This window comes from Cherax quadricarinatus, chromosome 68 (assembly GCF_038502225.1).
Source record: "Cherax quadricarinatus isolate ZL_2023a chromosome 68, ASM3850222v1, whole genome shotgun sequence".
In the NCBI taxonomy this organism is placed as follows: domain Eukaryota; kingdom Metazoa; phylum Arthropoda; class Malacostraca; order Decapoda; family Parastacidae; genus Cherax; species Cherax quadricarinatus.
Genome location: NC_091359.1, coordinates 19,625,110 through 19,652,991, shown reverse-complemented (window position 1 = coordinate 19,652,991; position 27,882 = coordinate 19,625,110). Strand labels below are relative to the sequence as shown.

Below are 27,882 nucleotides of genomic sequence, written 5' to 3'. Positions count from 1 at the left end.
ATATAATTTTGAAAAAATATAGATGGATTAATGGAAATGTCTATATTAACATAATGTATGACATTTAGTGTGTCCAAGAGATTATATGGCATCAAGAGTAGAGAGAGAGAGTGATTTTTATGTGTACCTGCATGCCAGCACAGTGTGTAAGTATATTTAGGTACAGGTACACACAAGTATAATCATCAGAGTACAGTGGAACCCTGAGTTTCGGCTGCCCTGAGGATCGGCCACTTAGTTTCGGCTAAATTTTGTCCCGAGTTTCAGCCTGTGCCCAGTGTTTCAGCCGGTGTACCAGACCTGTTCACTGCCTGTACAGGCGCCGCGAGCCAGTCTAGCATTGTTTATCCTCGAGTGAATATAACCCTGCACACTCATCCAAACATTTCACAGTTCATTGCATTTAATGCTTGTTTATTGATTGTGACTGAAATAAGCCACCATGGACCCAAAGAAACTTCATAGTGCAGCCCTTTGGTAAAGAAAGTAAGAAACACAATACAATCGAAGAAATAAATTGCAGCAAAGTACCAAAGTGGAGAAGGAAGAGAGAAGGGAGTGTGCCTTCAGTGATTCTACAATATGTACGATGCCAAAGCAGCAAGAGTCGATAAAGGTTACAGAGCCAGCCAGCGATAAAGTGTAGCATTACCAGTGTAGCAAGTTAACCCACCATACCACGGGCGGGATTTGAACCCGTGGTCAGAGAGTCTCAAAACTCCAGACCGTCGCGTTAGCCACTGGACCAGCCAGCCACAATAAGATTCGTCCAACTAGGTATACGTATTTCTACACCACAGGAAGGTTAGCATAGGCACCACTGTGACCACAAATGCAAGTTTTTATGGATGAATCTCCAGCTAGCGTGGCTGTGACGAACTCTAGCTCAAGTCCCCTCAATGCCGTCAACATGACTCACGAAATTGTAACGACACGATTGTAAACAAACCATACCATGGGCGGGATTTGTTTGCAATCGTGTCATTACGATTTCGTGAGTCATGTTGATGGCATTGAGGGAACTTGAGCTAGAGTTCGTCACAGCCACGCTAGCTGGAGATTCGTCCGTAAAAACTTGCATTTGTGGTCACAGTGGTGCCTATGCTAACCTTCCTATGGTGTAGAAATACGTATACCTAGTTGGACGAATCTTATTGTGGCTAGCTGGTCCAGTGGCTAACGCGACGGTCTGGAGTTTTGAGACTCTCTGACCACGGGTTCAAATCCCGCCCGTGGCATGGCTTGTTTGCAATCGTGTCATTACGATTTCGTGAGTCAAGTTAAGTTAACCCTTTTAGCTCTGATGGAATTTCAGGTTCCCAGCTTATTTATATAACCATAGCAATGTACTGGTAACAATTGGAAGCCATTAAAAACTGGAGGGACTTTCACTACCTTCTAAAAACCTACTCGATTGTGAATCTGGTAACTTTGGCAGCTCTCTGCCTCACACAACATATCAACAAATGAGAACAAACCAATATGCCTTTCGTAATTCAGGGCTAAAAGGGTTAAGATATTAATTGATAGAAAAAGAACAGCACGAAACTGACTCCTCCAATGTTGTTGGAATTATATAGGGTGACTGACAACACCGCTGTCTCTGCTGCCGCCATCACCACCACTATGTAATGCTCATCTTTCAGTGGCCCTTATACACCCAACAACAAACACAGCAATACTCGTCAGTTAGGGAGAGATATGACATTTTAGTCATTCTAGAGTATATATCATGTTTACGTTATTAATATTGTTTATGTCATGTTAGATGAATTATGCTAGATAAATAAACCGTAGAGTTGATATTAGTGTCATATTGAAGGATTATCCTGTCCTGCCTCCAAACAAACTCTCCTCTCTCATATGCCAACAAGAGTCTTCAATAAAGGTAAAACTGATTTAATGTTCATTTATCCATTAAAATTAGTGCTTTATATTTCTCATTGTTTTCTCTATGTAAAACTATAGTATTTATTCTTTAAAAAAAAAAAACGAAAATTTTGGGGGGAACAGATTAACTGGATTTACAATATTTCTTATGGGAAATATTGCTTCGACTTTAGGCCTAGCTCCTGGAACGAATTACGGCCAAAACTCTGGGTTCCACTGTATATATAAATATGCAGAGACTAAAACACTTGAAATTTTGGAAAATTTCCAGACATAATAGAAAGGTGCTCAAAGAGAATGTAAACTGGGTGGGGCACGCTGTATTAGAAAGACCGCTCGTTGTATAGCAAATTTTGGTCATAATTTGAAATCTCCATAGTAGTGGAACATCGTAAAGTGTGGCCCTACTGTATACAGCAAGGCCCCACATATACAACAAGGTCCCACATATACAACAAGGACCCACATATACAACAAGGCCCCACATATACAACAAGGTCCCACATATACAAGGCCCCACATATACAACTAGGTCCCACATATACAACTAGGTCCCACATATACAACAAGGACCCACATATACAACTAGGTCCCACATATACAACTAGGTCCCACATATACAACAAGGACCCACATATACAACTAGGTCCCACATATACAACAAGGACCCACATATACAACAAGGACCCACATATACAACTAGGTCCCACATATACAACTAGGTCCCACATATACAACAAGGACCCACATATACAACTAGGTCCCACATATACAACAAGGTCCCACATATACAACAAGGACCCACATATACAACAAGGACCCACATATACAACAAGGACCCACATATACAACAAGGACCCACATATACAACAAGGCCCCACATATACAACAAGGCCCCACATATACAACAAGGACCCACATATACAACAAGGACCCACATATACAACAAGGACCCACATATACAACAAGGACCCACATATACAACAAGGACCCACATATACAACAAGGCCCCACATATACAACAAGGCCCCACATATACAACTAGGCCCCACATATACAACAAGACCCCACATATACAACAAGGCCCCACATATACAACAAGGACCCACATATACAACAAGGACCCACATATACAAGGACCCACATATACAACAAGGACCCACATATACAACAAGGCCCCACATATACAACAAGGCCCCACATATACAACAAGGCCCCACATATACAGCAAGGCCCCACATATACAACTAGGCCCCACATATACAACAAGGCCCCACATATACAACTAGGCCCCACATATACAACAAGGCCCCACATATACAACAAGGCCCCACATATACAACTAGGCCCCACATATACAACAAGGCCCCACATATACAAGGCCCCACATATACAACAAGGCCCCACATATACAACAAGGCCCCACATATACAACAAGGCCCCACATATACAACTAGGCCCCACATATACAACTAGGCCCCACATATACAACAAGGCCCCACATATACAACTAGGCCCCACATATACAACAAGGCCCCACATATACAACAAGGCCCCACATATACAACAAGGACCCACATATACAACAAGGCCCCACATATACAACTAGGTCCCACATATACAACAAGGCCCCACATATACAACTAGGCCCCACATATACAACAAGGCCCCACATATACAACAAGGCCCCACATATACAACTAGGCCCCACATATACAACAAGGCCCCACATATACAACTAGGCCCCACATATACAACAAGGCCCCACATATACAGCAGGTTAGATTCAAAGTTACTGCTGAAAAAGTGAAACAGCCTTTTTTTTTTTTTCATTTTCAAATGCATATAACAGTAGTATGTTGATACTATCATATATACATGTATTAAGTGAGCAATAGAGTCAGGCCTAAAAAATGAATATACAGTACATACTTTTTTTTTTTTTTAACACGCTGGCCATTTCCCACCAAGGCAGGGTGACCCCAAAAAAGAAAGAAAAACTTCCAACATCATTCATAAGGAATCCCTATTTTTGCAGAGGCGCTCAGATACGACAGTTTAGATATCGCTCCAAACAGCCAATATCCCAACCCCCCTCATTTAAAGTGCAGGCATTGTACTTCCCATCTCCAAGACTCAAGTTCGGCTAACTGGTTTCCCTGAATCCCTTCACAAAATATTATCCTGCTCAAACTACAACAGCTCATCAAGTCCCAAAAGCCATTCATCTACATTTACTCCTATCTAACACCCACTCGCACATTTGCTGAAAGTCCAAACCCTTAGCGCACACCTCCTCCTTTACCCCCTCCCAACCTTTCCCAGGACAACCCCTACCCTGCCTTCCTTCCCCTACAGATTTATACGCTCTCAAAGTTATTCTACTTTGTTCCATTATCTCTAAATGACCAAACTACCTCAACAACCACTCTTCAGCCCTCTGACTAGTACTTTTAGTAACTCCACACCTCCTAATTTCTATACTACAAATTCTCTGCATAATATTTACACCCCACATTGTCCTTAGACAGGACATCACCTCCATCCTCCTCCTCGCTGCAGCATTTACAACCCATGCTTCACACCCATATAAGTGTTGTTACCATTACACTCATACATTCCTTTCTTTGCCTCCATGGACAACGTTTTTTGTCTCCACAGATACCTCAAAGAATCGCTTACCTTTTTTTCCCTTCATCAATACTATGGTTTACCTCATCCTTTATAAACCCATTTACTGACAAGTCAACTCCCAAATACAGTAGGGCCCCACTTACATGGCAAGTTAGGTTCCAGGCTACTGCCGTAAAACGGAAATCGCCGTAAAGTGGAACACCCTTTTTTTCTGCATATAAATGCTAGATAACAGGTTTACACTAACAAAGTTAGCAACAGAACTAGGCATTAAAAACACAATAAAAAGTAAATTACACCCACAGTACACTTGTTACTTACCCTAAAATATTAATATGAATGTGTAAGAGGCGAGTGGCAGTGTAAAAGTTTTTCCATTTCAGCAATTACTCGCTGACTTTTTGGGGTTATCCTAGGTTCTCTATACATATGCTGCTATATGTAACTATTTCATGGCTATCACAGCCATCAACATACTTTGTTAATAAGTTTATTCAGGTATACACAAATACACAGATCATACATAACAGCATATGTGTAGAGAACCTAGGATAACCCAAAAAAGTCAATTCACTAAGCTTAATCATTTCTAACTTGGCACTTAAGACTTTTTATCACAACTAAGTTTAGATGCCATTGTAAACGAGAGCCAACTAGTTAACAAAATAATAAACGAGAAAGAACGACATACACGGAGTTCAGACAATATAAAAACACAAACTGAAAGGGTGATGGGTGATCACTGTCAGGCAAAATAAACATGCATTAATGTGTGACCAATTTTAGTTCATTCACATACGTTTGTAAGTTTGTGAAACTTTTACCTCAGTATTTTTTTTTTTAAATAATAATTACCTCACAATACAAATACTCTTACATTGTGTACAAGGTGTACAAGTTAGTACAGAAGAATAAACAAACAGCAACACTCCCATTCTCATGCAACACCATTTTTAGAGTGAACGATGATATTATCACAATAAGAGAAGCACTAAACCCACAGGGGTCATGAATAGCTCTAGACAGAGTGAAGGCACACGAAAGGAATATTTTCCTACAGTTATCCCCCAGTAACTAGTGTTGGACTAGAGAAAATTAAATTCTTCACACTCCTACAAGCAGCTTGGTGGGTGTATGTATCATGTTTGTATTATGTAACGTGTTTCTTATACAATTTTGAAAAAATTATCAGATGGATTAATGGAAATGTCTATATTAATGTAATATATGACCGTTAATGCGCCCAAGAGATTATTATGATGATGGCGTCTTCAAGAGTAGAGAGACTTAGTGATTTTAATGTGTGCCTGCATGCCAGCAGTATGCAAGTATATTTAGGTACAGGTATACAAGTATAATTATCATAGTACATATAAAATATGCAATGACCTTAAAACACTTGAAATTTTGGAAAGTTTCCAGACATAATAGAGATGTGCTCACGGAGAATGTGTGATGTGGGGGGTTCGATTATGTGGATTGGGTAAAGGAAAGTCACATAGACAATAATGGAGTATAATTATAACGGAATATATGGGAACCACCAGGCCCGCCCTGCCTCTCTGCTCTCTATCTTAAGACTGACTCACGAATTGGGTCCTAGGGGTGTGCGGCGTTCAAAAACATGCTATAGTCAGCAGCAACATGAATAACAGTCAGTGAGTCACACAGGCAGTTGGTAGCGAGTCATACTACTGGTAACCGGTTACTGGTTACTAGAAACTGGTACTACTGAGAAATGTATACAAACCGGGTGGGGCGCAGTGACCATAGGTGAGGGGAGCCTTATAGCAAGTTTTGGTCGTAATTTGAAATGTTCGTATTAGCGGAACACCACAAAGCGGGGCCCTACTGTATCTGCAAACATTCACTTCTTCCACTCCCTCCCTCTAATGTGATAACCAATTTTTCTTTACCTAAATCGTTTGATACCCTCATCACCTTACTGTTATCTATGTTCACTTTCCACTTTCTTCTTTTACACACCCTCCCAAACTTGTCCACTAACCTTTGCAACTTTTCTTTAGAATCTCCCAAAAGCACAGTATCATCAGCAATAACTAACTTAACTCCCATTTTGTATTTGATTCTCCATTATTTAATCTCACCCCTTTTCTGCAACACTGTAGCATTTACTTCTTTTACAATACCATCTATAAATGTTAAATAACCATGGTGACATTACACATCCCTGTCTAAGACCTACTTTTACTGGAAAGTAATCTCCCTCTCTCCTACACACCCTGAGCCTCACTATCCTCAAAAACTTTTCACAGCATTTAGTAACTTAGTACCTATTTCAGACACTTGCAACTTCTGCCACATTGCTCCCCTATCCACCCAATCATATGCATTTTCTAAATCCATAAATGAAATTAAAATTTCCTTAATCTAAAAATTGTTAGCTTATATGCTTCAATGCAAACCCTTGATCAATGCAACCCCCCCATCCCCATTCATTCTAAAGCCACCATGTTCATCTGCAGTCCTGCTCTCTTGTCTTACCTCAAATTCTTTTAATAACAATTCTACCATACACTTTACCTGGTATACTCTGTAAACTTATTCCCCTATAATTTTTACAATCTTTTGTCCCCCTTCCCTTTTATATATAGGAACTATACACGCTCTCTGCCAATCCCTAGGTATCTTCCCTTCTTCCATACTTTTTTTTTTTTAACAAGTCGGACATCTCCCACCAAGGCAGGGTGACCCAAAAAGAATATCCTCAAAAAGAAAATACTTTCATCATCATTCAACACTTTCACCTCACTCACACAATCACTTTTTGCAGAGGTGCTCAGAATACAACAGTTTAGAAGTATATACATATAAAGATACACAACATATCCCTCCAAACTCCCAATATCCCAAACCCCTCCTTTAAAGTGCAGGCATTGTACTTCCCATTTCAAGGACTCGAGTCCAGCTATAAAAAATAACCGGTTTCCCTGAATCCCTTCACTAAATATTACCTTACTCACATTCCAACAATAAATAAAAAGGCACAATACCGTGACTGGAACAATACACAAATAACCCGCACATAAAAGAGAGAAGCTTACGACGATGTTTCGGTCCGACTTGGACCATTGACAAAGTCACACTTTGTGTGACTGTCAATGGTCCAAGTCGGACCAAAACGTCGTCGTAAGCTTCTCTCTTTTATTATTTTTTTTTTTTTTTATTATCACACCGGCCGATTCCCACCAAGGCAGGGTGGCCCGAAAAAGAAAAACTTTCACCATCATTCACTCCATCACTGTCTTGCCAGAAGGGTGCTTTACACTACAGTTTTTAAACTGCAACATTAACACCCCTCCTTCAGAGTGCAGGCACTGTACTTCCCATCTCCAGGACTCAAGTCCGGCCTGCCGGTTTCCCTGAATCCCTTCATAAATGTTACTTTGCTCACACTCCAACAGCACGTCAAGTATTAAAAACCATTTGTCTCCATTCACTCCTATCAAACACGCTCACGCATGCCTGTGCGGGTTATTTGTGTATTGTCACATTTCAACAGCTCGTCAGGTCCCAAATACCATTCGTCTCCATTCACTTCTAACACACTCACGCACACTTGCTGGAAGTCCAAGCCCCTGGCCCACAAAACCTCCTTTACCCCCCTCCCTCCAAGCTTTTCGAGGACGACCCCTACCCCACCTTCCTTCCGTACACTTATTAAACAAAAATACCAACCACTCAAAATCTATATCCCCCTTCCTTTTAACATTTCTGTCATGATTCCATCAGTTCTAGCTACTTTACCCACTTTCATTCTATGTAATGCCTAGTGCCCTTCCCTTACACTCACATCCAACTCTTCTTCATTCCTAAAAGATGTTATACCTCCCTGGCCAGTGCATGAAATTGCCTCCCTCTCTTCATCAATTTTTAAAAGTTCCTCAAAATACTACTGCCACCTTCCCAATATCTCTAACTCCCCAACTACTAACGCCCCTACTCTGTTTTAAGCTGTCAACTCCATTTGTTCCCTAGGCTTTCTTAACCTATTTATCTCGCTCCCAAATTTTTTCTTATTCTCAGCAAAATTACACAATACAGTAGACCCTCGACCAACAATGGCATCATCTAACGTTAAATCCAATTAGCAATACATTTTAATGCAAAATTTTTGCCTCGACTAGCGCTAAAAAACTCTACCAACACGATTCGTTCCATCTGAGACGCGTCCACTTCTGGCCAGTGTTTAAAAGCCAGCCAGCCAGCCAGCCACCGCGGTCCCATCCAAACATACAATCAGAACATTTCATATTATCAGTGTTTTTAGTGATTGCATCTGCAAAATAAGTCACCATGGGCCCCAAGAAAGCTTCTAGTGCCAACCCTACAGCAAAAAGGGTGAGAATTACTATGGATATGAAGAAAGAGATCATTGCTAAGTATGAAAGTGGAGTGTGTGTCTCCGAGCTGGCCAAGCTGTACACAAAACCCCAATCAACCATTGCTACTACGTATTGTGGCCAAGAAAATGGCAATCAAGGAAGCTGTTCTTGCCAAAGGTGCAACTATGTTTTCGAAACTGAGATCGCAAGTGATAGAAGATGTTGAGAGACTGTTATTGGTGTGGATAAACGAAAAACAGATAGCATCTCTCAAGTGATCATATGTGAAAAGGCTAGGAAGTTGCACGAGGATTTAATTAGAAAAATGCCAGCAACTAGTGGTGATGTGAGTGAATTTAAGGCCAGCAAAGGTTGGTTTGAGAGATTTAAGAATTGTAGTGGCATACATAGTGTGATAAGGCATGGCGAGGTTGCCAGTTTGGACCAAAAATCAGCTGAAAAATATGTGCAGGAATTCAAGTACATAGACAGTGAAGAATTGAAACCTGAACAAGTGTTTAATTGTGACACTGACAATGTTGTGACACTTTAGGAATGTCAAAGAAATGGGAGGTACAGGCCTCTATGGACAGATATGTTGTGCGACAGAGGTCCAGTGACTCTCAAGCTGGTCCTAGTGGCATTAAAAGAAGGGAAGTAGCCCCGAAAAAGGACTTGCCACCTCAAGCCCTAATGGAAGGGGATTCCCCTTCTAAACACTAACACACTCCCCTCCTCCCATCTCATCAATCACCACCAGATCTTCAATAAAGGCAAGTGTCGTGTAACTGTGCATGTCTTCTTCAGTTTGTGTGTATTAAAATTAATATTTCACGTGGTAAAATTTTTTTTTTCAATACTTTTGGGCGTCTTGCACGGATTAATTTGATTTCCATTATTTCTTACGGGGAAAATTAACTACTAACGATAATTTTGATTAACGATGAGCTCTCAGGAACAGATTAATATCGTTGGTCGAGGGTCCACTGTACTTACCTTAAAATATATTCGTCCTTAGCTTATACTGACTGGTGAATATATTTATTGTATGAAGTCTGAATAAATAATGGTTATGACTGCAAACCACTGCATTAGCAAGACACTAAAGCGGGGCCTGTCTGTATACCTAATATCAATACTATCACATTACATACATGTATTTGGCTTTTTTTTTTTGGTAGTCCTATTTGCAACCTTTATGGCTTATTCTATGCCTACAATAATCTGTTCAAGGCATTCACTGTAGAAATTAAATAAATTGTTAAATTGGTCAATTTAATAGGAATACAGAAATATAAACCTATTTTTGAAGCTACTACATGTTTACATAACACTACTTGTTAGTTAAAATAATCAATAATTACTGCTAGATGCTGCTTATGGGCCTTGCATGCTTTCCACACATTAAACTATCCAACTTTAATGCACTATTTTGAGTCGCTAAATCAAATATTTTCAAAGTAATATTTTTTTTCAACAGCGGCCATCTCCCACCAAAGCACGGAGACCCAAAAAAGAAGAAATGAAATTTTCTTCTTTTACATTTAGTAATTTATACGAGAGAAGGGGTTATTGGCCCCAGCATTATTATCCTCTCTAATCCTGTCCTCCTTCGCTTGTACACAGCCTCTCTTCACTTAACGATGGAGTTCCGTTCCTAAGACCACGTCAATAAACGAATTCGTTGCTAAGTGAGGAGCATACTATAATGGTAGCAGGTTTGGGTCAACTATCTTTGATATTGTTTTAATGTCACCTTTTCACCATTTATAACATTTCTGGTATATTTTTAAACATTTATACAGTAGTGTACCGTATACTGTAATAAACAGAATAGAAGAAATCAGCTATAATATACATTATTTAAGTATGCATACTGGTCAGAGAGCCTGTCGTAAGTCTGAGTCGTCGGTAAATGAGGATGTCGGTAAGTGAGGAGAGGCTGTACTTCAGTCATACCCCTTTCATTCAACTCGCTTTTTAATTTGTACATTCAATGCTATTCATCTATACAGCATTTAATTATCCAGGTTCCCTACATATATTAATGTATTATTTTACATATTTAAGAGTGCTAAACCCATAGGGGTCATGCAGCATCTTGGAAAATGGGAGGCAATCAGGTTCGATCCAAGGAAGTGGACTGAGCCCTTTCACCAGCACCAAGAAACCTCCTTGAGGGGGCCCCCAGGAACCTCCCCTAAGGGGGGCCCCCCAGGAACCTCCCCTAAGGGGGTCCCCAGGAACCTCCCATGAGGGGTCCCCAGGAACCTCCCATGAGGGGGCCCCAGGAACCTCCCATGAGGGGGCCCCAGGAACCTCCCATGAGGGGGCCCCAGGAACCTCCCATGAGGGGGCCCCAGGAACCTCCCCTAAGAGGGGGCCCCCAGGAACCTTCCCTAAGGGGAGGCCCCCAGGAACCTCCCCTGAGAGGGCCCCCAGGAACCTCCCTTGAAGGCACCCCTCCCTAGGAACCTCCCTTGAAGGAACCCCTAGGAACCTCCCTTGAAGGGCCCCTAGAAGCCTCCCGTGAAGGGCCTCTAGGAACCTCTCTTGAAGGGCCCCTAGGAACCTCCCTTGAATGGTCCTACATATTCAGTTGTGGACAGAAGCAAAACTCCACATCCTTGTGCCAGCCAGGGATGTGAAGACCCAGGTACTAACACAAAACTTGTGAAAAGATCTGCAAGCCTCGATGCATCGCCAGACACTTCAAAATGGTACATAAATACAGTACTGTAGAATCTTTTATTGACAACATTCAGCCCAAGTACTACAGTTGGCTTCAGTAACTCTGACTTGCTAAAGTTAACTGTGTGGGGATAACATCTTCAATAAAGGAGTCCATAAGGCACATCAGTACATTACTATAATAACAGCAACACAGCCTTGGGAATGGGGGGGGGGGGCAGTCAGGTTTGATCCAAGGAAGGGAAGAACAGATTCAATTCCTTAGATAAAGAGCCCCTCACCTGTACCAAATCACTTCCCTTGAATGGGGTCAGTTTCTCAACATTACGGTACCTATCCAGGCACTTCAGAAGAAATCTACAACTAATCAGCAATGAGTGCAAATGGTGAGGTGGAGATCTGCTCATCAGTCTGCTCAACAAATACAATAATAAAGTAGCACACAACCCACCTCCAAACAGTGAAGGAGCAATGCATAACCAGTCAACTGATTCAACAGAAACCAACTTAAAGTCTCCTGTTTTACTTTTATTGACATGCCAAAGTAGAGTATTTCCCACGGCTCCAGGGACCGGATTAACTTCTAGGCCAGCAGAAGCAAGGATTATACTGCATGTTCTTATCTACAGCAAATTATCAGATAGCAGTCAAGTCTTTGCAGTCTGCAGCCACACCAGAGGGTAATCCCATCCAGTATGACCATGAAATCAAAGATATTAACCCCCCATCCCTCCCACAAAATTGTCTTCAGAGGGTTGTGGTAAGCATCACCAGAGCACTCAGTAAAATTAAAATTTAAGCAGCTTCCCAAATTTCTATCATTTACAACACAGCTTTGCTTTGGTCCTGTCTATTTGATAGTAGCCTGCTTTGTTGGCTCTTAAACCAGGATGCCATCAAATAGTCAGTACTAACAAATATTTTCAATAGTTGATCAAGTTACAGGTGCTCCTTAACTTATGATGGGTTCATCAGAATATAATCCCATCATAAGTTGAAAATGAAAATAATATATATATATATATATATATGATAAAACAACTAAATAACTACCGTCACTGAATGAGTAAATAAATAATTACCGTTGACTACCAGTACAGTGGTACCCCAAGTTTCGTACAGCTCCCAACATGAACAATTATGTACGTGTATTATTGCAAGTGCCTTTGGAAGTGTAATTTTTTGGGGTCAAACGACTAATCTAATTTACATTATTCCTTATGGGAACACATTCATTCGGTAATGGCACTAACAGCCTTCTGGAACAAATTATGGCTGAAACTCTAGGTACCACTGTACTGAAAAGTAAATAAATGAATACAAGTTATGGACTTTCCGCCTTCATGATGGGGAATTATTTTAAGTTTCACTTCCAAAATAATTGCTTCTGCACCATCACAAAGTCAAAATATCGTAAGCTGAACCATCGTAAGTCAAGGAGCACCTGTACTGTTTTGTCTTAAGTACACAAATTGCTTACATTATCAATTCATGGTACTATTTTCATTGCTAACTTGCTACTATTATAACTAACAAAAAAAAAGTCACCATCAAAAGACAAGCAAAACAATTTAAAGTCAATTAATCACATTCCACAAACCATACCTGTAATTCAGCCAGTCAATGACTAAGCCACAGTAAACCTAAATGAAGGCAAAAACATTTCTACTCTATGTCAGAGAGAGAAGCTGAGATTTTAGTCAGACAAACATCCTGTGGGAAGTTGTGGAAAAAAGACACTTATGTCATTTATTGGAGGAAATGTTTCATCATGATTGGCTTTTTCAGTCCTGTCCTGTGGCAGGACTAACTTTTAAAACCCCTATCACTTCATTAAGGTGACCCAGCACTAGGCAATTAAAACAAGTCAACAAATAGTAAAGGACTAAAAAAGAAAATTTATAATTAGTACCTACTCAGAAAGGAATATTAAAAGATTATTATTTATTTTCAGAAACTTTACTCATTTCATATAAATTTCTACTGATTACAAGAAAGACTGTGTTGAGTAATTTTAAGAGTATGGTAGTATATGCAACTTTGGCCAATGCATCAAGAAATAATGAAAGGAAAGAACCGAGTTGTAATACTGAACAATTTTTGTTACCAATAAGCTGCACAGCATTGTAGTATGTCCAGTCCTGTATGCAAACTGAAAATCAGAGGTTCTTAGTTCATCACAAGAATATCAATGAATATGTAATCAAATACAGAGCACAGTACTGTACTGTAACAGGTTAGTGTTATGGGTTTAGTTGAAAAGAGGAAAAAGATGCTTGGCAGTTTTTTGGAATATATTAAAATGTTTTTGACTCTTGAGGACATTTGCAACCAAAATGAGGATGAACCTCCCCCCCCCCAAAAAAAAATCCAAAGTCTCGTATGTCCAGGCCCTTGCAGGGGGTTTCATCAGGTAGGATTTGTGAAAAAAATTATCCTGCTACTCTAGGATTTGTGGCAAGTGAAAGATATCCTCCTGTGTTCAGTACATCAGCTTTGTGACAACTGAATATCTTGTCCGAAGTGATTCCAAACAAAGCCCAGCTTACTGAATAACCCACAAGTAGAAGGTTGAAACATACGATGTTCTGGCGCAATTTAAACCATTGCCTCTTGTCAGGTTGTAGGCATAAAACTACCTCATCTGCTCAAATTTTTGGTATTTAAGAAGAGTGCATAGATCCTTTTGCTTCAGTCTTTGTCAATTCCAGAAACCTTCAATTTTTACCGAGGTCTCAGATGGGTTGGTAGATCCCGTTTTCATGCGATCACTCATGCCATCACATGTGGAATGACCACCCAGCAACTACTACAACTACTAAAGAACCACTCAATGACATGGAGACTTTCCTGTGCCTTTCGCTGTAGCAGTGCACTGACCTATTTCAATCCCAGGCTTCTTCCCCTTTAGTGTTTGAGGGTTGCTGCCTCTCAACTTTACCGAATCCTCTTCTCAATTTGGAGACACCCAGGATCAAACCTCAATATTTTTTCACTGAAGAATTCCCTCTCCATTTTCACAGCCACTCTTCTCATTACCTCGTAGTCATGAAGATGCAGGTATGCAACATTTTCTCAACTTAAAGACCAGATCCACTCCAAGGATGTACTCGACACTACAGTTTCAAGTGCTTGAGGGTTAGCATATCCTTGTGCAGGATTGTCTGCTCTGTCTGGGCACAGAAGATGCTGTGGTTGCTGGCGCAGATGTCCAGCAACTTTATGAGTAGTTCAGGTAAGGATGAAACCCATCATCACATGCCTTGGTATGGGCACATTTGACTACCAAATTCAGGCAAGTAAAGTTTTGCTGATACCCTTCCAGCAATCCAGGGAGGAGTCCCTTGTCAACATGTCAGCTTTTGCATGTCAGATCTCTCTTGCCCCTCATTCTTAGGATATCTACATGTTTTCGTCTGACATACTAGACTCTACCCATCCCACTACAGGACCTAGTAATGGTGTCAGTACTCAATGTCACGTGTCCTTGTTGAGATCTGTTTTTTCTCTCAAGTCATGACTTTAAAATGGTTCAAGACAGAACAAAACGTCTAACTGTGGGTTAATACTGTACTGATTTAGTTCCTGACATAGTATTAGGACTGTCTTCCTTGCAAGTTTATACCTATCTTGGAGCATGCATATAGGACATTTTTATGGTCTCTACCATAGTAGGACCTTGTCCTTTTTTGTTGCTCTCCAGTGACTAGGCATCTCCCAGATAGTCCCTTGACTGACAAGACAGCCAACTCAGTCTGTGTCTCTCTTCCTGTCTGTCTCTCTCTCTCCTTGTCTGTCTGTCTGTCTGTCTCTCTCTCTCTCTCTCTCTCTCTCTCCCCCCCCCTGTCTGTCGTCTGTCTCTCTCTCTCTCTCTCTCTCTCTCTCTCTCTCTCTGTCTGTGTCTCTCACTGTCTGTGTCTCTCCCTGTGTGTGTCTCTCTCTTTCTCACTTTTCTTGTGTTTAATGGGTAAACAGGTACCTGGTTGTTAGTGGACTATTGTCCATGACTTCCTAGGGAAAACTGGTAGCATAACGTAGATTGAACTGGGCTTTGAGATGAACTAAGGATGAATATAAGCCCTTAGCCTGTTAAGTCACTCGTGTACTGTACAAAAAAAAAAAAAAAGCGATCAGCATACTTTATGTATGATTCACACAGGCATGGCTGGTAAAAACTGCCCTTATGAGGAACATTATATTCACTAAGAAGCAATAAACCTAGCACCTGAAGAACATAAGGTATTGTACTGAAATAGGTTTGATCCATGTTGATAGCTTTAATTCCTTGAATAAAGAACTCTTCACCACCTTGAGTGGCATTACTAGTGTCCAGTTACAAGAAGTGGAAACTAACATGAAACGTATAATTTAAAAAACAGATTGTTTACATGCCAGAACAAGCCAGGTTACCCACTAATGACTATCCCCTCCTTCCTCTAAATTGAACTTATTCATTACTTATCAGCTAAATCACTTACATTTTTACCTAGTGATATTATTTACCTCTCAACTCCCTTAAAATTTAACTAAGAGTTGTTTTCCTCACAAATTATTAGATCAATCACTAACAGGTATACATCCAAATTACTGTACCTATTACTCTTCACTTGGTAATCTCAAAGTTGATAAAATTAGGTTGCTAAATTTCAGATGAACTATGTCTGCTTATGTTCAATACTTCATTTGGCAACACAGGGAAGGCTCTATAAATTGAAACTGGAAAATAAAATCCTTGAGATAAGAGTAAACAATCAGGTTAATGATATAAACAACCCTCCACAATTCCCCATCCCCCCACCTGCCCAAAGTTTCAAAACACTTACTACTGTTTTGTTACTGCTCTTGTGTTTTGGTAATAATACACAAGACATTAAAATCCTACAGAAAAGTGAGCACTCCAACACTACTACTACTACAGTTTGACCAGCACCACTATATTAAAACAAACTACACCATGCTACCACCAACACGACTACAGTACTACTACCTACACTACAGTACCATCAATACCACTATAGTAAAACTAATTGTGCTATAGTACCACAAACACCACCACCACCAAAACCACAACACTACTAAGAACACCACTAGGGAGGGGCTCTACACTACTCGTCTTGCCTGCCCATCACTCTTGCCATCAAGCTATCCTTGCTTTACTAAATTATGGTAATTATCTTCTGTGTTCTCCGTAGGGAAGTGGAACAGAATTCTTCCTCCGTAAGCCATGCATGTCGTAAGAGGAGACTAAAATGCCAGGAGCAAGGGGCTAGTAACCCCTTGTCCAGTATATATTACTAAATTTAAGAAGAGAAACTTTTGTCTTTTTGGGTCACCCTGCCTTGGTGGGATACGATTGGTTTGTTGAAAGAAGAAAGATCTTGTGTGTTCTCAATGCCAACTTCTTAATGTTTTCTTCATACTTGTAAATGTGGTTTTCTTTTATTTTAGATAAAGTTAACATTGAAGCACAAAAACACATAAATGCTACCACATGAATTAAAAAACAATTAAAAAATTAACTTATTAACATCAAGACACCCTTAATTTCCTGAATTCCATTACTCCCTTACCACCGATTACAGCTATCATTCAATTATTGCTCTACCCCACACACTTGCCCTCCCACCATAGCAACCACATCTTCAACCTCCTCACTCACTCACTAGCAAACTTCACCTGTGACAATTATTCATACTACTTATTAATGATACCTTCTTTTAATTTATTCATTCCATTTATGGGGAAAGTGCTTTGAAGTTGAAGAACTCTTAATGCATAGAACTAAAGCTATCCTCCCCCTCCTTGAATCAAATCAGATTACCCTCCATTCAACAGGTGCTGTATAACCCTTACAAGCTCAGCATTTCCTTATGAATATAATAAGTTATTTATTTACAGTACTTTCATCCCACCGACACGTTTCTTCTTGCAGTCCACCTTTTTACTCTAGTTTACATTAAATAATAATTAAGATATAAACAGCTATTGGAGGATAGATGGGCTAATGAGAGCATAGGCAATGGGGTCGAAGAGGTATGGGGTAGGTTTAAAAATGTAGTGTTAGAGTGTTCAGCAGAAGTTTGTGGTTACAGGAAAGTGGGTGCGGGAGGGAAGAGGAGCGATTGGTGGAATGATGATGTAAAGAGAGTAGTAAGGGAGAAAAAGTTAGCATATGAGAAGTTTTTACAAAGTAGAAGTGATGAAAGGAGGGAAGAGTATATGGAGAAAAAGAGAGAGGTTAAGAGAGTGGTGAAGCAATGTAAAAAGAGAGCAAATGAGAGAGTGGGTGAGATGTTATCAACAAATTTTGTTGAAAATAAGAAAGTTTTGGAGTGAGATTAACAAGTTAAGAAAGCCTAGAGAACAAATGGATTTGTCAGTTAAAAATAGGAGAGGGGAGTTATTAAATGGAGAGTTAGAGGTATTGGGAAGATGGAGGGAATATTTTGAGGAATTGTTAAATGTTGATGAAGATAGGGAAGCTGTGATTTCGTGTATAGGGCAAGGAGGAATAACATCTTGTAGGAGTGAGGAAGAGCCAATTGTGAGTGTGGGGGAAGTTCGTGAGGCAGTAGGTAAAATGAAAGGGGGTAAGGCAGCCGGGATTGATGGGATAAAGATAGAAATGTTAAAAGCAGGTGGGGATATAGTTTTGGAGTGGTTGGTGCAATTATTTAATAAATGTATGGAAGAGGGTAAGGTACCTAGGGATTGGCAGAGAGCATGCATAGTTCCTTTGTATAAAGGCAAAGGGGATATAAGAGAGTGCAAAAATTATAGGGGGATAAGTCTGCTGAGTATACCTGGTAAAGTGTATGGTAGAGTTATTATTGAAAGAATTAAGAGTAAGACGGAGAATAGGATACCAGATGAACAAGGAGGCTTTAGGAAAGGTAGGGGGTGTGTGGACCAGGTGTTTACAGTGAAACATACAAGTGAACAGTATTTAGATAAGGCTAAAGAGGTCTTTGTGGCATTTATGGATTTGGAAAATGCGTATGACAGGGTGGATAGGGGGGCAATGTGGCAGATGTTGCAAGTGTATGGTGTAGGAGGTAGGTTACTGAAAGCAGTGAAGAGTTTTTACGAGGATAGTGAGGCTCAAGTTAGAGGGAAATTATTTCCCAGTAAAAGTAGGCCTTAGACAAGGATGTGTGATGTCACCGTGGTTGTTTAATATATTTATAGATGGGGTTGTAAGAGAAGTAAATGCGAGGGTCTTGACAAGAGGCGTGGAGTTAAAAGATAAAGAATCACACACAAAGTGGGAGTTGTCACAGCTGCTCTTTGCTGATGACACTGTGCTCTTGGGAGATTCTGAAGAGAAGTTGCAGAGATTGGTGGATGAATTTGGTAGGGTGTGCAAAAGAAGAAAATTAAAGGTGAATACAGGAAAGAGTAAGGTTATGAGGATAACAAAAAGATTAGGTGATGAAAGATTGAATATCAGATTGGAGGGAGAGAGTATGGAGGAGGTGAATGTATTCAGATATTTGGGAGTGGACGTGTCAGCGGATGGGTCTATGAAAGATGAGGTGAATCATAGAATTGATGAGGGAAAAAGAGCGAGTGGTGCACTTAGGAGTCTGTGGAGACAAAGAACTTTGTCCTTGGAGGCAAAGAGGGGAATGTATGAGAGTATAGTTTTACCAACGCTCTTATATGGGTGTGAAGCATGGGTGATGAATGTTGCAGCGAGGAGAAGGCTGGAGGCAGTGGAGATGTCATGTCTGAGGGCAATGTGTGGTGTGAATATAATGCAGAGAATTCGTAGTTTGGAAGTTAGGAGGAGGTGCGGGATTACCAAAACTGTTGTCCAGAGGGCTGAGGAAGGGTTGTTGAGGTGGTTCGGACATGTAGAGAGAATGGAGCGAAACAGAATGACTTCAAGAGTGTATCAGTCTGTAGTGGAAGGAAGGCGGGGTAGGGGTCGGCCTAGGAAAGGTTGGAGAGAGGGGGTAAAGGAGGTTTTGTGTGTGAGGGGCTTGGACTTCCAGCAGGTATGCATGAGCGTGTTTGATAGGAGTGAATGGAGACAAATGGTTTTTAATACTTGACGTGCTGTTGGAGTGTGAGCAAAGTAACATTTATGAAGGGGTTCAGGGAAACCGGCAGGCCGGACTTGAGTCCTGGAGATGGGAAGTACAGTGCCTGCACTCTGAAGGAGGGGTGTTAATGTTGCAGTTTAAAAACTGTAGTGTAAAGCACCCTTCTGGCAAGACAGTGATGGAGTGAATGATGGTGAAAGTTTTTCTTTTTCGGGCCACCCTGCCTTGGTGGGAATCGGCCAGTGTGATAATAAAAATATAAAAAATAAAAAAATAATTAATCAGACACATGAGCATTGCTTAATCAGTCAGGTCAAGCACTGCTGAGTTTGCCCTGAAACTGAATGGGGGATCTTGTGAAAAAACTTGCTTGTGACTCGGATCAAAAGTCATGGACCTTCCATCCCTAATACTACTACTGGTACAGTATACAGCAGGGCCCCGCTTTACGGCGTTTCACTTTACGGCGTTCCGCTAATACAGTCATTTCAAATTATGACCAAAACTCGCTATACGGCTCCCCCCACCTGACTTTCTAATACGGTCACCGCGCCCCACCCTGTTTGTTTACATTCTTCGTGAGCTCAGTAAGCACTAAGTCTCTCCATTTTGTCTGGAAACTCCAAAATTTCAAGTGTTTTTAAAAGTTATTTCATATTTTATATATACTCTGATAATTATACTTATGTATACCTGTATTTAAATAAACTTACATACTGTGCTGGCATGCAGGTACACATTAAAATCAGTAAGAGTGTCTTATGTCTCCAGACGTCATATTAGTAATGATAATAATCATCATCGAGTCATTTAAATGTCGTATATTATGTTAAATACACATTTTCATTAATCCATCTATGATATTTTTTCAAAATTATATAATAAACACGATACATAACATAAAAAGATGATAAATACACCCCACAATAGAATAAATAAACATAACTTGCACAAGTGACGCCATATTAGAAATGATAATAATAATAATAATAATAATCACCGAGTCTCATTAAATGTTGTATATTACGTTAATATACACATTTTCATTAATCCATCCATGATATTTTTTTCAAAATTATATAATAAACACGATACATAACATAAAAAGATGATAAATACACCCTACAATAAAATAAATAAACAAATATGAGATGTGGTAGCCAGATAACTTGTACAAGTGATGCCAAGAATAACATTTTCTCTAATCTAACATAAGAGAAAATGTGTTACTGGGGGTAACTGTAGAAAATTATTCCTTTCGTATGTAAGTTTATTCAGGTATACACAAATACAGTTACATAGATTATCATACATAACAACATATGTGTAGAGAACCTAGGATAACCCAAAAAAGTCAGAGTGACTTATTTCCATTGCCTTCACTCAGAGCATCATTTCTTCTCAAAATGTTAGTTATATGAGAATGGGAGCGTTCTTCTTTGTTTATTCTACCGTATCAATGTAGAGACAACCTGTACACAATGTAACTTGTACACAAACCAGATGTGTACACTTTGTTTACAAAACTTACCTTCGCCTGGTTTGTTTACATAACTCTGCGCCTGTACTCTCTCATGCACTCATTCTTTCTCTCTCTCATTTATTTGTTTTATCTCATTTACTTACTCCTGACCCTACATTAAGACTACAAATATTTTAAGGTAAGTAATGAGTGAACTGTATATACATTTTATCACTCTGGGATGCTTAAATGTAATAGAATATTATGTGTAGGTGGGTTGGCCTGGTATGGTAGCCCGGCCGACTACCATACATACCACACTTGATTTTTTACAATAAATACTAGCCACCAGGCCGGTGGCCTGGTGGCTAAAGCTCCCGCTTCACACACGGAGGGCCCGGGTTCGATTCCCGGCGGGTGGAAACATTTCGACACGTTTCCTTACACCTATCGTCCTGTTCACCTAGCAGCAAATAGGTACCTGGGTGTTAGTCGACTGGTGTGGGTCGCATCCTGGGGGACAAGATTAAGGACCCCAATGGAAATAAGTTAGACAGTCCTCGATGACGCACTGACTTTCTTGGGTTATCCTGGGTGGCTAACCCTCCGGGGTTAAAAATCCAAACAAAATCTTATCTTATCTTATATTTTAAGTTAAGTAATGAGTGAACTGTATATACATTTTATCACTCTGGGATGCTTAAATATCATAGAATTGTATGTGTGGGTGGGGTGGCCTGGTATGGTAGCCTGGCTGACTATCATACATACCACACTTGATTTCTTACAATAAATACTACTTGTCTCACCCTAGATTAAGACTATAAATATTTTAAGGTAAGTAATGAGTGCACTATGCGTGTATTGTACTTTTTTATTGTTTTTTGATGCCTGGTTCTATTGCTAACTTAATATATGTTAGTGTAAACTTGTTATCTAGTGTTTGTATGCATTTGTAAGTGGAAAAAAAGGGTGTTCCACTTTACGGCAGTTTCCGCTTTACGGCGGTAGCCTGGAACCTAACCAGCTGTATAAGTGGGGCCCTACTGTATATTTTTTTTTTTATTATTATTATCACACTGGCCGATTCCCACCAAGGCAGGGTGGCCCGAAAAAGAAAAACTTTCACCATCATTCACTCCATCACTGTCTTGCCAGAAGGGTGCTTTACACTACAGTTTTTAAACTGCAACATTAACACCCCTCCTTCAGAGTGCAGGCACTGTACTTCCCATCTCCAGGACTCAAGTCCGGCCTGCCGGTTTCCCTGAATCCCTTCATAAATGTTACTTTGCTCACACTCCAACAGCACGTCAAGTATTAAAAACCATTTGTCTCCATTCACTCCTATCAAACACGCTCACACATGCCTGCTGGAAGTCCAAGCCCCTCGCACACAAAACCTCCTTTACCCCCTCCCTCCAACCCTTCCTAGGCCGACCCCTACCCCGCCTTCCTTCCACTACAGACTGATACACTCTTGAAGTCATTCTGTTTCGCTCCATTCTCTCTACATGTCCGAACCACCTCAACAACCCTTCCTCAGCCCTCTGGACAACAGTTTTGGTAATCCCACACCTCCTCCTAACTTCCAAACTACGAATTCTCTGCATTATATTCACACCACACATTGCCCTCAGACACGACATCTCCACTGCCTCCAGCCTTCTCCTCGCTGCAACATTCATCACCCACGCTTCACACCCATATAAGAGCGTTGGTAAAACTATACTCTCATACATTCCCCTCTTTGCCTCCAAGGACAAAGTTCTTTGTCTCCACAGACTCCTAAGTGCACCACTCACTCTTTTTCCCTCATCAATTCTATGATTCACCTCATCTTTCATAGACCCATCCGCTGACACGTCCACTCCCAAATATCTGAATACGTTCACCTCCTCCATACTCTCTCCCTCCAATCTGATATTCAATCTTTCATCACCTAATCTTTTTGTTATCCTCATAACCTTACTCTTTCCTGTATTCACCTTTAATTTTCTTCTTTTGCACACCCTACCAAATTCATCCACCAATCTCTGCAACTTCTCTTCAGAATCTCCCAAGAGCACAGTGTCATCAGCAAAGAGCAGCTGTGACAACTCCCACTTTGTGTGTGATTCTTTATCTTTTAACTCCACGCCTCTTGCCAAGACCCTCGCATTTACTTCTCTTACAACCCCATCTATAAATATATTAAACAACCACGGTGACATCACACATCCTTGTCTAAGGCCTACTTTTACTGGGAAAAAATTTCCCTCTTTCCTACATACTCTAACTTGAGCCTCACTATCCTCGTAAAAACTCTTCACTGCTTTCAGTAACCTACCTCCTACACCATACACTTGCAACATCTGCCACATTGCCCCCCTATCCACCCTGTCATACGCCTTTTCCAAATCCATAAATGCCACAAAGACCTCTTTAGCCTTATCTAAATACTGTTCACTTATATGTTTCACTGTAAACACCTGGTCCACACACCCCCTACCTTTCCTAAAGCCTCCTTGTTCATCTGCTATCCTATTCTCCGTCTTACTCTTAATTCTTTCAATTATAACTCTACCATACACTTTACCAGGTACACTCAACAGACTTATCCCCCTATAATTTTTGCACTCTCTTTTATCCCCTTTGCCTTTATACAAAGGAACTATGCATGCTCTCTGCCAATCCCTAGGTACCTTACCCTCTTCCATACATTTATTAAATAATTGCACCAACCACTCCAAAACTATATCCCCACCTGCTTTTAACATTTCTATCTTTATCCCATCAATTCCGGCTGCCTTGCCCCCTTTCATTTTACCTACTGCCTCACGAACTTCCCCCACACTCACAACTGGCTCTTCCTCACTCCTACAAGATGTTATTCCTCCTTGCCCTATACACGAAATCACAGCTTCCCTATCTTCATCAACATTTAACAATTCCTCAAAATATTCCCTCCATCTTCCCAATACCTCTAACTCTCCATTTAATAACTCTCCTCTCCTATTTTTAACTGACAAATCCATTTGTTCTCTAGGCTTTCTTAACTTGTTAATCTCACTCCAAAACTTTTTCTTATTTTCAACAAAATTTGTTGATAACATCTCACCCACTCTCTCATTTGCTCTCTTTTTACATTGCTTCACCACTCTCTTAACTTCTCTCTTTTTCTCCATATACTCTTCCCTCCTTGCATCACTTCTACTTTGTAAAAAACTTCTCATATGCTAACTTTTTCTCCCTTACTACTCTCTTTACATCATCATTCCACCAATCGCTCCTCTTCCCTCCTGCACCCACTTTCCTGTAACCACAAACTTCTGCTGAACACTAACACTACATTTTTAAACCTACCCCATACCTCTTCGACCCCATTGCCTATGCTCTCATTAGCCCATCTATCCTCCAATAGCTGTTTATATCTTACCCTAACTGCCTCCTCTTTTAGTTTATAAACCTTCACCTCTCTCTTCCCTGATGCTTCTATTCTCCTTGTATCCCATCTACCTTTTACTCTCAGTGTAGCTACAACTAGAAAGTGATCTGATATATCTGTGGCCCCTCTATAAACATGTACATCCTGAAGTCTACTCAACAGTCTTTTATCTACCAATACATAATCCAACAAACTACTGTCATTTCGCCCTACATCATATCGTGTATACTTATTTATCCTCTTTTTCTTAAAATATGTATTACCTATAACTAAACCCCTTTCTATACAAAGTTCAATCAAAGGGCTCCCATTATCATTTACACCTGGCACCCCAAACTTACCTACCACACCCTCTCTAAAAGTTTCTCCTACTTTAGCATTCAAGTCCCCTACCACAATTACTCTCTCACTTGGTTCAAAGGCTCCTATACATTCACTTAACATCTCCCAAAATCTCTCTCTCTCCTCTGCATTCCTCTCTTCTCCAGGTGCATACACGCTTATTATGACCCACTTCTCGCATCCAACCTTTACTTTAATCCACATAATTCTTGAATTTACACATTCATATTCTCTTTTCTCCTTCCATAACTGATCATTTAACATTACTGCTACCCCTTCCTTTGCTCTAACTCTCTCAGATACTCCAGATTTAATCCCATTTATTTCCCCCCACTGAAACTCTCCTACCCCCTTCAGCTTTGTTTCGCTTAGGGCCAGGACATCCAACTTCTTTTCATTCATAACATCAGCAATCATCTGTTTCTTGTCATCCGCACTACATCCACGCACATTTAAGCAACCCAGTTTTATAAAGTTTTTCTTCTTCTCTTTTTTAGTAATTGTATACAGGAGAAGGGGTTACTAGCCCATTGCTCCCGGCATTTTAGTCGCCTCATACGACACGCATGGCTTACGGAGGAAAGATTCTTTTCCACTTCCCCATGGACAATAGAAGAAATAAAAAAGAACAAGAGCTATTTAGAAAAAGGAGGAAAACCTAGATGTATGTATATATATATATGCATGTGCGTGTCTGTGAAGTGTGACCAAAGTGTAAGTAGGAGTAGCAAGATATCCCTGTTATCTTAGCGTGTTTATGAGACAGAAAAAGAAAACCAGCAATCCTACCATCATGCAAAACAGTTACAGGTTTTTGTTTCACAGTCATCTGGCAGGACGGTAGTACTTCCCTGGGTGGTTGCTGTCTACCAACCTACTACCTACTGTATATACAATACCATAATACACTCAACTACAAACAAAAAAATTACAAACCACAGTGGCTTAGATTACATAGTATTTTTGTCAATGAAGGAGTATATATGTATTCATTCAATAACACAAGCTAAAACTATCAATAAAGAAAATTACACTAATAAGCACATAGGAAAATATACAGTGGACCCCTGGTTAACGATATTTTTTCACTCCAGAATTATGTTCAGGTGCCAGTACTGACCAAATTTGTTCCCATAAGGAATATTGTGAAGTAGATTAGTCCATTTCAGACCCCCAAACATACACGTACAAACACACTTACATAATTGGTCGCATTTGGAGGTGATCGTTATGCGGGGGTCCACTTTACTATCATATGAAGTTAAAACAGCACACAAATTAAGAACACATTAAAAGGATAACATCTATGAAAGACTTAACTTTTTTCCTAGGACATCGTAGATACCCATATGTGTAAAACACAGCTTATTTGAAAAGGCGAAAGCAATATAAAATTTCACAGTTGACAACATTACAAGTAACAGAGTGACAGGAGGACAAAGTGGCTGTGGATGAGGTATGTGGGTTCTAACCTACAGGGAACTGTCAAGTGACCATTCTTAGAGAGTAGGGTTAAACACCTGAGGTAACGGTGAACCCTCTACAACTTGCTGCTTCTACTTATGACCCACCTAGCTTGCCACTTTCAAGGACATACTGATGTAAATGGTCCACAAAATCATGTAGGCAAACAGTGAGATTAACAGCCACTGTTTACAGAAAGGCAGAACTTGTCCAGACATTAAATAGCATGGGAGTCTCCTGCGACTAGTAGAGAATTTCCCTTCTTTTAGCTACAATCTTAATTTAACAGGGTTTGCCTGGCATTCACCAAACCAAAAACACACAGTATAGGCCCAGTTGCTCAAGGTTGAAAGGGGGTGGAGGCTGCCCCTTCACGAGGCCTAGAGTGGGTTCCACTTTAGTGTTGAAGGAGATAGGGGTACTTACATGGTGTCATGTAGTGTATCCCTCCTCCCTCATGCTCTAGAAGCTAGTAGAGAAGATTCCTTAACACCAATTAAGGTAGTGCACAGGGAGAATACACTAAACTGAGCCTGTCCCATGAAGTAGAAGAATAGAAAATAAAGTCTGGGCTTGGTCAATTGTCTATCACCAGAATATCCATGGCAACCTGGCTAATGTTTTGTTTTGGGACTGGTACAATTACGTTAAGCTGCCACTGAAGTGACAATCTGCCATGGGGCACAATATCACGGGATGTCACAGGTCCACGTTTCTCATCGACCTGCTCAATTATCTCCGTCAGACACTCTGAGGTACCTAATCTACTAATAAACTGTGGTAGGAGGCAAGCACCTGTATGCCAGCATACAGGTGCTTGCCTCCTACCACAGTTGTCAAAATGTAAAGCACATTCTACATGGTCACCGCATTTGCAAATGTTATGAAGACTAACTCATTATGGCAGGAGACAGACATCCGGCCAATCATATCCAAGTGTTACAAATGCCTGTGCCTCCCGAGATGCCACTATTAAGTGTACAGCCAATCATCCCAACGCCCTCAGCCAATATAGTCAGTAGTGACCCTACTCTAACCAGTGTCCAGCACCAAAAAAAAGGCTTGCTCAGACTTAACATGAAAAGGAATAGCAAAATCATATTATATTGAGACACAGCAACAGATGTGCTGGTTCACTCCCCTCCACTTCAGTGCTGAAATCAGTGAAAGAGTAAGGAGAGAAATCGGCAGTGGCCCAAGATCATGAACAGGGCAAAAATCTCTGATTTGTGTTAAATAAAAGGGGCATCAAACCCCACCACTATGATGAGTGACCTGGAGAGGGGGTAGGGTGGGGGGAAACAAACAATTACATATAGTAGCAACAAGCTGCTTAACCCTTAAACGGTCCAAATAGGTTGACTTCAAATCCGTACTGCTCCAAAAGTAGATCTATGTTTTTTCTACATATTTTCAAAATAAATAAAAAATAAAAAATAAAAAATAAAAAATAAAAAATAAATAAATAAATAAATAAATAAAAAATAAATAAAAAATAAATAAAAAATAAATAAAAAATAAATAAAAAATAAAAAATAAAAAATAAAAAAATAAAAAATAAAAAAATAAAAAAATAAA

At 40.2% G+C, this 27,882-nt stretch overlaps 1 protein-coding gene and 1 long non-coding RNA gene across 4 annotated transcripts in view; both read right to left on the bottom strand.

Moving 5' to 3' along the window:
• LOC128697698 (uncharacterized) overlaps positions 1–27,882 on the bottom strand; it is an 80,709-nt gene that overhangs the window by 5,596 nt on the left and 47,231 nt on the right. The window lies entirely within an intron of this gene.
• On the bottom strand, positions 20,859–26,724 carry LOC138854770 (uncharacterized). Its single transcript, XR_011393943.1, has 2 exons — positions 25,722–26,724; positions 20,859–22,114 (listed from the first exon to the last, which is right to left on the bottom strand). It is a non-coding gene; the product is annotated as an uncharacterized lncRNA (long non-coding RNA).